The sequence below is a fragment of the Petaurus breviceps genome, unplaced genomic scaffold (genome assembly GCF_028583685.1).
Source record: "Petaurus breviceps papuanus isolate PSGF00001 unplaced genomic scaffold, PetGlider_PUasm1.0 164, whole genome shotgun sequence".
Taxonomy (NCBI): domain Eukaryota; kingdom Metazoa; phylum Chordata; class Mammalia; order Diprotodontia; family Petauridae; genus Petaurus; species Petaurus breviceps.
In genome coordinates this window covers 13,785,300-13,801,434 of record NW_027185735.1, presented here as the reverse complement: position 1 = coordinate 13,801,434, position 16,135 = coordinate 13,785,300, and the positions used below count along the sequence as shown (strand labels likewise).

Sequence of the window (16,135 nt, the reverse complement as noted above, 5' to 3'; positions counted from 1 at the left end):
GCAGTGATGAGAAATTTTGATTATTCAAACATCTGCTAGAGCTCTCTATCAAACACAGAATAGCTAATACATTCTTGGCTTACCTTGATAATAACTTCATCATTCAAGATGAGGGGAAAACCACAAGGAAAAACTTCTGAAACCAATCCTTGTCCTGATTCCTCAAGAAGAAACAAAGGGAACCTTTCCACCCTAGAAAGCTGCCTGAACCAGAGGCTAACCACCAGTGTTCACATACTTTGGCCAGCAAAACCCCGACATTCCTGCCAGATTAATTAGTGATCAATAAATCCAATGAGAAACTATAGTAAGTGAATTTTTCCACCCCAGAACTGCCCAAGATATCAGCAAAAAGACCTAGTTGTTGGAAGGGTTGGGATATTTAACAGGGAAGATAACATCTAGGAAGGAACAAGTCCAAAGCAAAACAAATTTCCTTATTCTAAAGATGGGATTAAAAGAGGAAAAAAAGATAATCACAAAGAAGGAAATTAATGAGATGGACATCAAATGGGAAACAGCTGAACACATTGTAGTGTATGAATGTAACAGAATATTACTTCACTGAAAAAAATTGCAATGGAAGGAAATAAGCATATATTTGGCACCTACTATATAAGACACTGTACCAAGAGTTTTATAAGTATAATCTCATTTCATCCTCACAACAACCCTGAGAAGTATATAGAATGATTATCTCCCATTTTATAACTGAGTTAGGAGTATGAGAGAGGTTAATGACTTACTCAGGGTTATGAAAATTTCTGAGGCCAGATTTGAATTCAGGTCTTCCTGATTCCAGGACCAGCATTCTATCCACTGTACCATCTAGCCATCTCAAAAAAAGACACTTTCAGAGCATTCTGGGTAGTATGAACTGACCCAGAGAGAAGTGATTAGAAGAACCAAGTGAACAATTTATACAGGCATGGCAACACTGTAAAGAAAACTTCTGAAAGACTTTAGAATTCTGATCAATGCCATGACCAACCATATTACCAGAGAGCTTTTGATGAAGCAAATACTGACAGAAAGGCAAGGATACAAGGTGCAGAAAAAGACATACATGTCTGGACATGGCTGCTGTGTGGTTTTATTTTTCTTCACCTGCTCATTTGCTACGAGGTTGATTTTTAAAAAAAAATTTATTCTTTCAATTTTTTATGGGGAGGGGTCATCAAAAAAGAGGGTTAATTTAATATATCTTTTTTTTTTTTGGTCTTTTTAGAGGGGGGAAGGCAGGACAATTGGGGTTAAGTGATTTGCCCAAGGTCACACAACTAGTAAGTGTTAAGTGTTAAGGACAGATTTGAACTCAGGTCCTCCTGACTCCAGGGCTGGTGCTCTACCTTCCCCCCTCCCCCCAAAAAAAGCAAAATAAATAAATACATTTAAAAAGTTATGTACACAATTATATAATTTAAAAAATCAAGTGGTAGGCTAATTCATAGGTTCACATAAAATCCTTTTTTTAATGTTCTGCTGTGCATATAGAAATACTTTTTTTAGTATAAAAATAGTTCAAAATTTGAAAAAATTTAAAGAAAAAGAGAACCTTGTGTATGAATGTATGTTCATGATAAAGAAGAAAAGAAAACCAGGCAAAATATGACATGTACTCTAGGTTTTAGGAAAGCAGATTTCAGTTGATCAAAAGAATAGTAGGCACTCACCCAGAGCTGGCTTCCCCTGACCCTCTCTACAAGAGGGTGAAGGATCCCCGCCGCCCCCCCTCCCGCCCCGGCCTTTTATCCCCAGGCTTGGTTACACCTTCACTCAAAGCCCCAACTCAGCAGTCCTTCAGGGGAGTAAGAACAGTCCCTATTCTCCATTGCCACTTCCTGACTCTACCTCTGCCTCCATTACTCAGCAACCTCTCCTCTTCTTAAGCTCACACTATCCAAACTTTCCAGATCCTGGTGGTTGTTATCTACTGACCCCAACACATTCTTCTTCCCTCCTCAAGGAATTCAATGCTTGGCTCACAGTGTCCCTTACCACAACTTCTGCCTTCATACTAGGAGACTTCACAACAGACATGCTGGGGTCCCCTCAAACACACCATTTTCCCAATTCTTCAATCTCTTAACTCGGACCTACCACTAAACACAGGGATGGTCACACCCTTGATCATGCCATCACCCACAACTATTCAGTTCTTTTAGCAGATCATAATCCATGATTCCATCTTTCCCGATGCCTTATTCCTCCTAAACTTTGTCTTAAAGCCCACCAAAATGTTCAAATTCCCCCATTCCTCCATTCTTTTTCGGGTTATTATTCTGGCTCTGGTTACACTTTCTTCCTTTACAAATTTCAACCCGCTGATGAATCACTTCAACTCTACTTTCAAATCCTTTACTCCCTGTACTATTAATATTCATGTCTTGTTGAATTCTATCCTTAATGATTCCCACAATTTTCCTCATTGGTTTCCACAAATATGTTGCTCAACAAAACTGGAGAAAGCTGCACAATTGTGTTGACTGGTAGGTAGCCACTGGGGTTTATTAAATAAGCGTTGACATGGTCAGACCTGAGCTTTTGGAAAATCTCTTTGGCAACTATGCAGAACATAGACTAGGGAGAAGGAAGACAGGGCAAAGGGATCAATTAGGAGGCTATTATAATAGCCAAGGTAAGAGGTGATGATCTTGAGCTAAGGTGCTTTTTGAAGTAGAGAGAAGGGGGTATATGGGGGAGAAGTGGTAGAGGTAGAAATGATAAGACCTGGCAGCTAATTTCATATGTGAAGTGAGTTATGTTATTCGATATCAAATGAGCTCTCAGTGAAGAAAAGCAATCCTTGTATTCCTCCCTACTTGATTCTCTATCCTATTCCCCACACAGGCCTTCTCTTCTCTCCTCAAAACTCTCAAAATGCACCCCCTGCCTCCACCCTCTCAGCAGACCTCATCTAAGAAGACTTCATCATTTACTGAGAAAATGGGGGCTATGCTCCTTGAAGCTCCCTCTTTCCACTGATGCTTCCTCATTTCATAACTCCTTGGCTTCATCCTCCACTATTTCCTCTTTTTTTCCAGCTTCTGACAAAGAAGTGGAATTTATCCTAAGAGCAACCCCTCACTTCTACCTGTACCCTTGATCCCATCCCCCTTTCACCTTCTCCAGAAGACTGCCTCTATTATCCTCCCTCCATCTCACTTTCATCTTCCTTCTCTCCCCATCTACTGGTTCCTTACTTACTACTTTCAAACACATCCATATCTCCCTCAGGCTCAAAAAATCAAACAACTATCAATCAATCTAAGCATACCTGCTGGCACTGCCCTATATCCCTCCTCTCTTTCTCTGTTAAACTCTTTGAGAAAGCTATCTAACTACTACTCACTGCCTCTACTTCCTCTCTTCTCCTATCTAAACCTCCTATGATTGGGTTTCCAACCTCATCTCCCAGTGCTTTCTCCAAAGTCACCAATCATATCTTAACTGCATAATCTAATGGCTTTTCTCAGTCCTTATTCTTCTTGTTCTTTCTGTAGTATATGCCACTATGACCATATGACCAACATCTCTCTTGGATATTCTCTCCTTTTCTGCGATTCCCTCTTAGATCTCTTCCTACCTATCTGATTGTTCCTTTGTTAGACCATTATCCACATCATACTTTCTCTTTTAATGACCTCATCAGGGTTTCACTGCCATCTCTATGCAAATGATTCCTAAATCTATATTTTGGAGCCTTAGTCTCTCTCCTCAGCTCCAATTCCATATCACCAACTCCTTAATGGAAACTCTACATTGGCTAACCCATTTACATCTCACATCCAACAGATTCAAAAGAGAACTCATTCTTCTCTCCCCCAAACCCACTCCTTCCAAATTTACCAAGTTCTGTCAAGTGTGCCACCAGCTTTCTAATCACTCAGACTGTAGGTTTTGTATCATCCTAAACTATTCACCTCATATATCAAACTAGTTGCTAAACTTCTCTCCACAGCAGTTCTCACACATACGCCCCCCTTTTCTCTACTATCAAAACCACCTTAGTTTAATATCATCACTTCTTGCCTTTAACATTATTAGAGCATCCTAATTCATCTCCTTGTCTTAAATCATCCCCTCCCCAATCTTCTGTCCATATAGCTGCCAAAGAGATTTTCTTATAACTCAAGTCTGATCCCATCTGCCTCCTACCTAATAAAGCAGGCACTACTGCCTCTAGGATCAGATAAGTGCTCCTTCTGTTATTTAAATCTCATCACAAACTGGCCCCTTCCTACCTTTTCAGTCACCTTACAAGCTACTTCCTATGACCCACTCTACATCCTAGCCCTGCCCAACTTGTATTCACCTATATTGTTTGTTACACATATACCTATGGATAAACTCTATAGGTTGTCCATTCCGAGAAGATATATTCTCTACATGTTTTAGTCAGTTTTAAACCAGTAAAGATATGATCTATTATTGGTTATCACCTGTCAAAATCTGCTTTTTTTCTCATCAAGGATGTTCTCAATCCATGTATAGAAAGATGACTCAAAGATTTTTTTTTTGAGGAGGGGATGGATACCTTTTATTTGTTTAACAAAAATGGTAGCATTGGAGTCTTTGGTCAGGGAGTACCTCCTTTGCCCAGGGGTTTCCTCCTTTCACCCTCAGCAGGTCATGATCAAGTCCCAGGACAAGGATATGCAATTGGCTCAGCCAGAGTGGGTACAGCCATAGGAGGCCACTGAGGTGAAGGCAGCAGCCTAATAATGGTACTAATAAAAGCAAGAGTTTCCAAAAAGTCCTCCAGGTTAAAGCACAGCAGAGTCTGCTGCTCTGTCCCACCCAAAAGAGCAGAGGGAGGGGGTTGAATGAAGGTTTTCTTGTGGTACTTTTTACTGTGCCCTTCTAGCCATCAGAATTTCCCAAATGCTGTCCTCTGAATCCTTCACACTGAGGGATTCAAGGTATGATTTTCTCTGTTCTTGTTCCTTAATTTTTTCTTCTGCTCTCTTCTGTCTCTCTAACAGCTGGCTGTGAATTACTTCCTTGGACTGAAGAATAAAAATTCTCCCTATACCTTCATCCATGTGAGTCTCATCTACCAAAAGCACAATTTCTGTAGCTGTAAAATATGCATGTTTTTTTATTCTTTTACCTGTTCGATCTATATATCTGCAAGCTTCACCTTCTGGTGAGTATCAGTAACTTTGGCTTGTACTTCTGTGAAAGCCTTCTTCAGCTCCAGGTCTATGGAGGCAGCTGTCTTGGTCCAAACTCTGCACCTCAAGAATTTTTTTATAGGTGTAATAATATACCACGAAATAATATTAATGGATTTTGTTGCTGTTGTTGTTGCCTTTGGGCATACAACCAGCTGTGTCAATTCTTTGTCTCTCCAAGGAATACCTGTGTGCCATTCTTTCACTTAGCCAAAACTTCCTTCTCTTGGTTTTCTTTGTAGGAAGAAGGTCAAGAATTATATAATTCAGTTCTTCCAGCAGGTCCACTTGCTGGTTACTGGACTAGTCTCCAGGAATCTACACCCCAGGGCATTGAAAGAATTTATGGATATGACTGCTGGATCAGGGAAAGCTCATGGAGAATAAGATGCCACAGGGCTACAAATAGACAAATGGACCAATTTTCAAAAAGGGTGAAGAAAGAGGATACTGCAGGGAACTTGACATCAGTCCTTGGTACAATACTAGGTTGTTCATCTTCTCAGCTCTATATATACTTTCTTTCTCATTGGCCCCATCAGTTCCCAAGAGTTTAATTATTATCTCTGGGCTGATGACCCTCAGATCTATGTATTCAGTTCTAGTCTCTCTCCTGAGCTCTAACCCCATGTCACAAAATGCTAATTAGACATTTCCAAATGGTTATAGGTGGCACAGTAGAGTGTTGTATATAGAGTCAGGAGGACTTGAGTTCAAATTCTACCTACTTGGCCATGCATCCATAGGCAAGTAATTCTCAGCTTCACCTCATCTGTAAAATGGTGATAATAATAGCGTCTACCTCACAACACCTGTTGTCAGGATCAAACGAGATAATATATGTAAAATACTTTCCAAATCTTAAAGCATTATATAAATGTTAATTATTATTATCATTGTTACTCCAGGAATCTCAAACTCATCATCTCTAAAACAAGGCTCTTTCCTCTAAAACTCACCCCTCTTCCAAACTTCCCTATTTCTGCTTAAAGCAACATCATTCTTCTAGGCATCCAGGTTCACGATCTCTATGTCCTCGTAGACTCCTCATTCTAATCATTTGCCAAATCCCATTAGTTTTACCTCCACAATAACATGACCCTCATCTTTGCTCAAACAGTCACTACTCTAGCTCAAATCTTCATCTCTTCCTTGCCTCTGTATTCTCAGTGCCCAGCATGTAGAAGGCACTGAATAAATGCTTGCTGAATTGAATTATGTCCCATTTTTAAAGAGACACTGAATTCATATGCCATATTTAAGACCATAATGGTAAGACTAAAGGGAAGGCTAGAGGGAGCTTGATGAAATGGGAATATGGTCACCATTTTTAACAATCTGAAGGGTTATAATGCAAAAGTGCCTCCACAAAATCCCTACTGGGTGGTGGTGGGGTATAGGGACTGGATCTGGGGTCAGGAAGAAATGGATTCAAATACTCCCTCAGACACTAGTTTAGTCAACCAAGTCATTCAACTACTCTATTGCCTCAGTTTTCTAATATTGAGAAACTCAAACGAGTTGTATGCAAACTGTTTTTCAAAACCTTAGGGTACTCTATGTTTTTGTTATTATTATTTGGCATGGAAATCACCTTGGGTTCTGGGAAGGCCAAAACAAAACTGACAGGGTGTGAAGCCCCCAGGGAAGTGAGTAGGCAACAGTGCCTCATGGTGAGGTATCAGCCCTAGACAAACTACATGCCAGGGTACTAAAAGCCCTAATTGATGTGATTTCTGTCCAGCTATCAGAGATTTTTTTTTTAAAGCAATTGGGGTTAAGTAACCTGCTCAAGGTTACACGGCCAGGTGTTTCTAGGTGGGTGCTAAGTGTCTAAGCCCGGATTCAATCCCGAGATCATCCCAACACTAGGGCCAGTGCTCTTACTCACTGTGCTACCTGGCCGCCCCTATCAGGGATCTTTAAAAACAATCAAAAAACCCAATGGAAAACAGCAAAGCTGCTCTAAGCTAGAGATGTGAAAATGTCCTGACTTTCAGGAGAAAGTGAATTCTTCTTACCTTAGGCCAGGAACATTTAGTTTCCGACAAAATTCTAGACCATATTATTAAAGGGATGGTTTATGAGCACTAAGAAAGTAAAGTGGTGATCACAAGGAGTCAGTGCGGTTTCATTAAGAACAAGTCATGTCAGCCTAACCTCCTTTCCTTTGATGTCAACATGACTAGACTGATATGATGGCTCAGAATGTTGCCGACAGCATGTAGCTAGGTTTCAGGAAAACATTTGATTAAGTTCCTCATGGTATTTTTTTTTGGGGGGGGGGGGAGAGACAGCAAAATGAAGAGATTTGCGTATGGACTCTGGATTCTTCAACAAAGAAAACAGTGGACTCCTTTAAGGGAATCAAAAACACACACCATGACAATAGCACTACTGGAATTACGGAATTTCATAGTTAGAAGCGACCTGAGCAACCACTTAGCCCAATCTACATTCAAAAAAAAATTTACAATGTGGCCTACTTTTAATTCATTTTCTTTCCTATGATCGAGGTCCAGTTGAATAACCAGAACTGATTAATAGATTGATATCAATCTGGAAGAAAGTATCTGGAGGATTATTGGGGGAGGGGAGAAATTCTGTCCCTGGCCCTCTGCTGCTTAACTCTTAATATTTTTCTAATGACTTAGATGAAGGCACAAATGGCATAAGTATGAAATTTATGAAGATGAAGTTGAGAGAGGTAGTAGGTAACATGTCAGACAACCAAATTGTGGTCCCAGAAGATTTTCTTCAGGCTAGAAATGCTAGAACTAATTTTATCTTTATTTATCCTAATTAAATTTCAAGTACTATACTTCCAGATTAATAATCTAGAGTGTAAGGAAAGAATCAGATTGTGGTACTAAGAAGACAGTTTAGACTTAAAAAAAAACCTGAAAAACTTTAAAGGTCTACAGTTTTAATTAATTTCAATAATGTGACAGAACAGCCCTAATGTAATTCTAGGCAAATAAGCTAAGTAGGACCAGGGTGGCATTGGGACGGCACTTTTAAATTAGAGTGCATTCAGGGGAGTATAAACCAGGCTGAAGATGTATTATATCAAAATAAGTTGAAAGAAATAGGATGTAAAACTAGAATAGGAAAGAGAGGGGGATATGATAGCTAACTTCAGTATTTGTAAGAATACAAAAGAAGGGTGAGACCTGTTTTTTGGGGCAAGTGAGTAGACATTACAGATAAGTAGATCTGGAATCAATATAAAGTAGGAGTTCTTAAACCTTTTTTGTTTGAACTCCTTTGGCATCCTGGTAAAGTCTATTTTTTCCCAGAATAGAGTTTTTAAATTAACAAAAAAATATACACAGGATTACAAAAGAAACCAATTATATGGAATATAATTACCAAACTTTTTTAAAAAGCAAGTTTATGGACTCCAGACTAAGAACCCTGGGATAAAAAGGAAAAAAAAAACCCTAACCTATACAGTGATCAAAATGATGAAGAAGCTGTCAAACCCCAGTGGGGGAAATCCTTTCTCCCAGAAATACGGAAAATAGTGGATTCCTGTAAGGGAGTCAAAAACACACACCATGAAGAAGGGACTGAGTTACCAAAGGAGAAAGAATGAGATTTCCCAGAAGGCTCAGTTTACTAAATCATTCTCTCAGAAATCTTTCAGCTGCCCCCAGAGTTCACCATTACTAAGACGCCAGTTAAAGCTCTGAATCCCTTCCTGGACCTGTACTCAGTTCTTTTCTAGAAAAGTGATGCTCTGATACCATCCATTTGGCTACAGCTGTCTTCAGAACTATATTTATTGCATTGACCCATGGGAATTCACTCTTTGGGACTTAGTTTCCTCATCTGTAAAATACAAAACTTAGGTTGATGCCTTAATGTCATTTTTAGCTCTGACTTATAAGATCCATTTTACAATTTTAGAGATGAGTAACTAACATCTTCAACTCCTTACTCTCTCACCCCTTATATCCAATCTGCTGGCCAAGGCTTGTCAATTCACCTTTGTAACATCTCTTGTTACACACTCCTTACCCCTCCTCTGACACTGCCACCACTCTGGTGCAGGCACTTTTTCACCTCAAGCCTGCTAGTTGGTCTGTCTAGCCATCTTCCATTCAGCTACTAAAGTGATTTTCCTAAAGCACAAGTCCAATCATATCATCCCTCTACTAAATAAACTCCAATAACTCCCTATGGCCTCCAGGATCAAATATAAAATGCTCTGTTTGGCACTCAAAATCCTCCATAACTTAGTCCCTCCTACCTTTCCAGTGTTCTCACACCATACCCTCCAACACTCTCCACCAGTGACACTGGTCTCCTGGCTATTTCACAAACAAGACACATCTCTCAGCTCTGGGCATTTTCTCTGGCAGTTTTCCCTATACCTAGATTGTTCTCCTTCCTCATTTCTGGCCCCTGGCTTTCTTTCAAGTCCCAACTAAAATGTCATCTTCTACTCTCTTAATTCTAGTGTCTTCCATCTCTTAATCATTTCATATTTATCCCATATATAGCTTGTCTGTATTATTTTTTTTTGCTTGTTAGATTGTGAGTTTCTTAAGAGCAGGGACCATCTTGTACCTCTTTTTTGTATCTTCAGTGCTTGGCACATAGTAGGCACTTAAGTCTTCACTAAGTGACTGTGAACCAGAGTGATTTTGCCAGGATTAACATAGCTAGTAATACCTGGGATTCAAACCCAGGTCAGTCTCCTGATTCCAAGTCATTTACTATCACCCAGCATGCTGTCTCTCAATGTTTGTTGAGATTACCTCTCAAAGTCTGAATTAATTCCAAAGGGAAATCTGCCCAGGGCTGGGAGCCAAGCATGAAATGACAGAGCTGGTCACCTGGCAGGCTCAAAATGCAGTGACCTGAATTGCTTGAATTCTTCAAACAATCTAGAATCACACAGAGGTAAAAAGGCCCGTTTAAATCCAACTACTTCATTATTCAGATAAGAAGCTGAGACCCAAAGAGGAGGCCTGATTTACCCAAGGTTACAAAGAAGTCAGTGGCAGTGCATGAGTCAGAACCCAAGTCTGAATCCCAGACTCTGTCCAGCACACCACACCATCTCTCATCCCACAGCAAATAAGAAGTGGCCTCTCCACCATAACTCGACCATAACATACACACTACTGCCCCTGTTTAACACCACCCCATTTCTATTAGTTCATATATTCAACTACCAGAAGACTTACAGGTTACATTCATCATCCAAAGGTCACATACAGATTCAGGCCTAGGCTAAGCCACTGAAATGTCTGGCTGGGCAGACCTGGAAGGGCCCATCCTCAATCTTTCACCATATCACATTCATGTCCAATAAACAAGACCCAGATTTGAATTTCACTCCACTTTCTATCTGTGTGACCTTACAGTCTGGCCTCAATTCTTAATCTTTTCAATTTTTAAAATTTCTGATATATTTATCAGTTCTTACAACTTGACTGGACCAACTTAAATGATGTCCTAAGTATACTGGAGAGATAGAGGGGGAAAAAGTCAAAATGAAGTTTCCCCTTCCCCATTCTGAAGCTGGGAATGCTTTCAAAAATAAGATTTCCCAGAGCATTGCCAAAACAACCTGTTTTTAGGGTCTAATACCCAAGTTTCGAGGGAATCCAAGTAAAATTCATACTTAACACTCTATCTAGCCTTCAGGACCTCGCTACTCCAAACTCACCACTGGCAGCTATGAGAGAAATGCTGCAGCCAGGTTTATATACCGGGTACAGCTCCTGGCAAAAGTCAAAACCAGTACCAGAGCCCCTTTGGTAGATCATAGCAAAATTTGGTTGCCTGGAGAAGTTCATCAGTATTGTATGAGAAGTTCACAGTGGCATACTTGCATGTTCTGGATAACGGATGGTACTCTCAAGCTTTCCCAGTCACCCATGGAGTGAAACAGAATTGTATGCTTAATCCCATGCTTTTCAGTATAATGTTTTCAGCAATGTTGTTAGTTCCTTCAATAAGGATGAATATATAATCAAGGTTAGCTACCACACAGGTAGTAAAATATGTAACTTGAAAAGACTACAGGCCAAGACTAAAATGGAGGGAGAGTTAGTACTCAACTTTTTGTTCTTAGATGATTGTGCACTCAATGTAGCTCTAAGGCTGAGATGCAACAGAGTATGGATTGATTCTCTGCCACACGGGCTAATTCTGGCCTAACAACTAACACTAAGAACATACAAATTCTCCACCAGCCACATGTGTAACCAATTGTTAACAAATGGAGAGATTTTGAATGCTATGGATAAGTTCCTTACCTTGGCAGTATACTTTCCAACGATATACATAGAGATGATGAGGCTGAAGCACAAACTGCCAGAGCTAGCTCAGCATCTGGGAGGTTCCAAAGAAAAGTGTGGGAGAGAAGAGGTATTAGACTGACTACCAAACTGAAGGTGTAGAGAGCTGTTGTGCTGACCTCATTGTTGTAGACCTGTGAAATCTGGACAGTATATCAGCACCATGCCAGGAAACTGAATAACTTCCTCTTTCATCTTGGGAAGATTCTGAAGGTCACCTGGCAAGATAAGGTACTGGACACTGAGGTACCTTCTTGAGCTGAACTGCCAAACATTCAAACTCTGTTGCAGAGAGAACAATTCCAATGGGTTGGCCACGCTGTTTTAAGACTAAATGTACTTTTTGCCTAAAAGATTATTTTTATGGAGAACTCACACAATGCAAGCACTCACTTGGAGGTCAGAAGAAGTGATACAACGACACTCTCAAGGTCTCTCTGAAGAACTCTGGAATCAGTTGTGAGGCATAGACGACACTGGTACAGGTCTGCCCAGCATGGCATGCCCACATCAAAGAAGATGTTGTGCTCTATGAGCAAAGCAGATCTGCAGTAGCTCAAAAGCACAAAGTTAGAGACCTCTCCACTCAAAATGTTCATATGAACTTATTTGTGCCAGATCTTCCTAACTCAGATGGGCCTGATGAGCCACACTGTACCTTAACCCCAACACAATGATGTTATTTTGGTCCTCTTTGAGCATGAATGACAACCAACATAGACCCTGGGGCCTGGGTCCAAACCTCTGTAGGAAAAAAAAAAAGCTGACTCCCCTATACACCAGGCTGTCACTGAAAGCTCATGATAAAACCCAGAAGAGTATTTTGTGAACCAGAAGTGAATTGTTTTTTTCTGATATCCCTGTAAGAAATGATGTACAGAATCCAGAAATTCAGCATTTAACTTTCTACACACAGGGTCATAGATTATAAATTCTCAAAGTTGGAAGAGGCCTCAATCAAGTACCTGAACATTTCTGGGTCCTCACAAACCTATTCTCACTCTGTTATTGGACGGTTCTTAGGGTTAGGAAGTTCTTCCATCTATTGGAACTGAAATCTGCTTCTCTATAAACCCTACCCCAACCACATCCCCAGTTCTTTCTAGTTTTGCTTTCTAGGTTTAAGCAGAACAAGTCAAATCATTCTTCCCCAAAACAGTTTTTTAAAAACAAAAGCTTTCCTCAATTGTAATTCACTCCTCAAGTCTTTACTTCTTCAGTCTAAACATCTCCAATAACGTTTCCTCATACTGCCTGATCTCAGTACACACACACACACACACACACACACACACACACACACATAGAAATTAGACAGTGGAAGGCATCGGGTACACAAAGAAAAGTCTATTTCTACAAGAAGTCCATGCAGAATATTTCTGCCGAGAAAGGATCCTAGAGATCCTATACAACAACTCATTCATTTTAAAGAAGAAAATAAAGCCCAGGGCAAGTATTTGTCCAAAGCCATACATGTAGTGACACAGCCGGCCAGTATTCAAATTCAAGCCATCTATACTCTAAATCAATTGCTCTTTTCACGCCGCCACTCTTGTTTCAGCTTTTCTGACCTTGCTCCAAGGTCACAAGTAACCTTCTGTGTAGATTTCCAAACAGATCTCAACCTTCTGGGCTTGCCATTACATGCCAGGACACAGTCTTGTGGGGCAAACTGTCCCCAGTTTCTCTTAATTCCATGATTTTGCTCAGACTGTTCCCCTAAATGGGAACTCCATAAATACCCACTCCAAGCCAAATTTTCCCCATTCTTCAAAGTTCAACTCCACCTCCTCCAGGAAGTCTTCCCAGACAGATGCTCAGTTGTCCCCCCCTTTCCCCTCCCCCTCCCATTTTCCTGCTTTTATATACATACACAGTACATATTATATATATTAGTACATACATAGATACTATTCCTCAGTTGGACCTCCAGGCCTAGCCCAGGGGTTTAAAGAATGAAACAGAACAGGCTGTTCTCATTTCTAACACCCCCCCCCCCCCCCATCCTAAGCAGAGTCTGCCCTGCTCTTCATTCATTCCGGGAGCATATTCATTAGGACTGTGTTAAGCACATGTAAAGGACTGTGTCCAGAGCCAGGGAGAACCACAGTTTAGATAAGACATAGTTCTTTCATTTATGAAGTTCATGGTCACAGACATAACAGACAATGTGAGCTAAGTGTTTCACTGAAATTTCAGGTAAGTGCTTTATGAGATCAGAGGGGGTCATTATTTCCAACATTAAGGGAAAACCAGAGAGGAGACCATTTGAGGTTTTGTTGAAAGAAATGGGGATGTTTAATCTTTCTTTCCTGAAGGAGGTGGTATTTGAATTAGGCTTTAAAAGACGGGCAGGAATTCAAGAAGCAAAGAGAGAAAGGGAATGTATTCCAGGCCAAGGAACATGTGAGCACAAGTAAAAACGCAGGAGAGCACAAGATGAAGAGGGTAAGTAGCCCAGTCTGCTAGCTTTGCACAGAACATGGAAGACCAGGAAAACAGTGGCAACACTGAAAGAAACAGTGGGCAGAAGGAAGGACAAGATTAAGGGGAAAGAGAAGCTTTGTTTTCGAGCTAAGTTTGAGGCGCATATGGAAAGCATCTTAGAGGAAGATGAAGGTGTTAATATGAAAGCTAGAAGAGAAGTCAGAACTAGAGCTCTTTTGTGTAGAATTGGTATTTAAGTTCATGGAAGTAAATGAGATTGCCAACGGAAAGAGTGTGAAAAACAAAACAAAACGAGAAGCTGTCTAAGAATGGACCCCTGCGGAATACATGGGTCAGGAAGAGAATAAGGAGCAGCAAAGTTCTGTGAAGACAACTACTAACCCTAGCCACGGCAGACTTAGACACCAGCAGGAGAGAGCCAGCCCTTCCACCCACTTAAACAGATACACATAAAGGTTATAAATAGCCATTTTAACACAGAAGAAGGTGGCAAGAATTGTCACCAAAAACCTGAGCTCCATTTTCCTGTCTCGTGTTTTCAGGGCCACAGGGACAAGACAGGTGGAGTCACACACATAAGAAGAGGGAAGATGACAGGGGAAGGGAAAGGCAGAGCTAAGGGTAGCAAAGGGAATGAATCCCAGAGCATAGAAAGAAAAATATGTCTGGTACTACAGGAGGGGTCCAGGTAGAACCTGGAAAACTAAGAGTTAAATGGTAGGGGTCTAGGGCCATTGGGCAAAGAACTTTTTCCCTAAAGTACTGTAGAACGTTTTATACCAAAACATTTATTTACATATATATTTATGTATATATGTATGTAATTAAAATATACCATTGTAGAACATTTTATACCAAAAAGCTACAGCTCATAAAGTGCACTTCCTTTAGGAAGGCTTCCTATATAAATCCAGCTAACACTGACTTCTTTCTATAACCCCAGAATTTTTGGAATATATATATACACTCTATGCATTTTTAAGTGTCTCACACTTAATCTACTCCTCAATCTCAAACTGGGGCATCCCCTAATCGTGTTCAGTGAATGAGGTCTCCCCTGATTAGGAATGCCTTGAAGAATTGCTTCTCTTTTGTCTCCTAAGATGCCTGGTCACTGGGACTAGGCCTGATTCTTTTCTGCCCCTTGTTCCTCACCCCATTCTTTAAACTCCACAAGGGTAGGAATGGGATCAGTTTCCTCCTCCTATCTCCTTCACAGCATACTGAAATTAGATATGATCCCCTTGCCAAAGGTAACTCTTAATCTATCAGGGTAGGGTAAATCAGATGCACACACCTTGTGTTGTAGCCATAAAGAAGTGCTATAAAATAAAACAAAAATGCTTGATCTAGCCTCCAACACAGCTCCTTCAAAACTGGAAATAAAAGCAATGTTCCTAGGGAGGAGCTGAGGCCCTGCAGCTCAAAGTTCCAGCCCCAAGTTCTGAGATGCTGAGGGGTTGGGGAGCAAGTCAGGGCAACAGAAGGCAAATATCATCATGCTCCTGGCTAATAAGTCAGGAGACAGAGAGACTCACTCTGCTGGGGGGAGGGAGAGAACTGCTAAAGGGGAAGGAGGGAAGAGGGGTGACACGGTATATACCTGAGGCCCACCCAGACATGCCAAACAGACTAAAAAGTATCCAACACAGAAAGCAATGGAAAGAGGGTTCCACCCAAGGCTTGCCATAGACTGAAAGCTAGAAGAGAACTTGAATGACCTAGTCTATCAGCTTTACTTTACAAATGGTTACACACAGGCCATGAGAGGGAAAGAGACCTGCTCAAGGTCAAACCACTAGTATTTAACAGAACCGGGAAAGCACAGTCGCCCTGAAACTAGGTTTTGTTTAATAACCAAAGTCAGCAAGACACTGAGAAAGTAGTTGAGCACAATCTGCCCACACAAATTTTGGGAAGATAAAAAGTCCCCAGTCTAATCAATGTGGCATTGAAGACCTGTAGGTTCTGCTTAAATGCAAAGGAGCAAGTAGAAAAAATCCAATACCCATCAGGTCCAGCCTCCTCTAGTTGCTCCTAGGCCTAAGTATCCTCATAGTAAAGACTGGACCTGGCCACCCCTATATTTGGCAAAATTTCTTCCCAAAACCAATTTTTTTTTTTTACAAATTTGTGAGATTATAGAATTTTTAAACTTTTTTTTCGCAAAAATTATTTCTAGAAGAGACTTGT

At 40.6% G+C, this 16,135-nt stretch overlaps 1 protein-coding gene and 1 pseudogene across 3 annotated transcripts in view; both read right to left on the bottom strand.

Annotated features, from left to right (window-relative positions):
• The window catches only part of JAG2 (jagged canonical Notch ligand 2), a 153,504-nt gene that overhangs the window by 130,669 nt on the left and 6,700 nt on the right, over nt 1-16,135 (bottom strand). The gene's annotated exons all lie outside the window — the stretch shown is intronic.
• Nucleotides 1,776-10,990, bottom strand: LOC138156914 (prefoldin subunit 1 pseudogene; annotated as a pseudogene).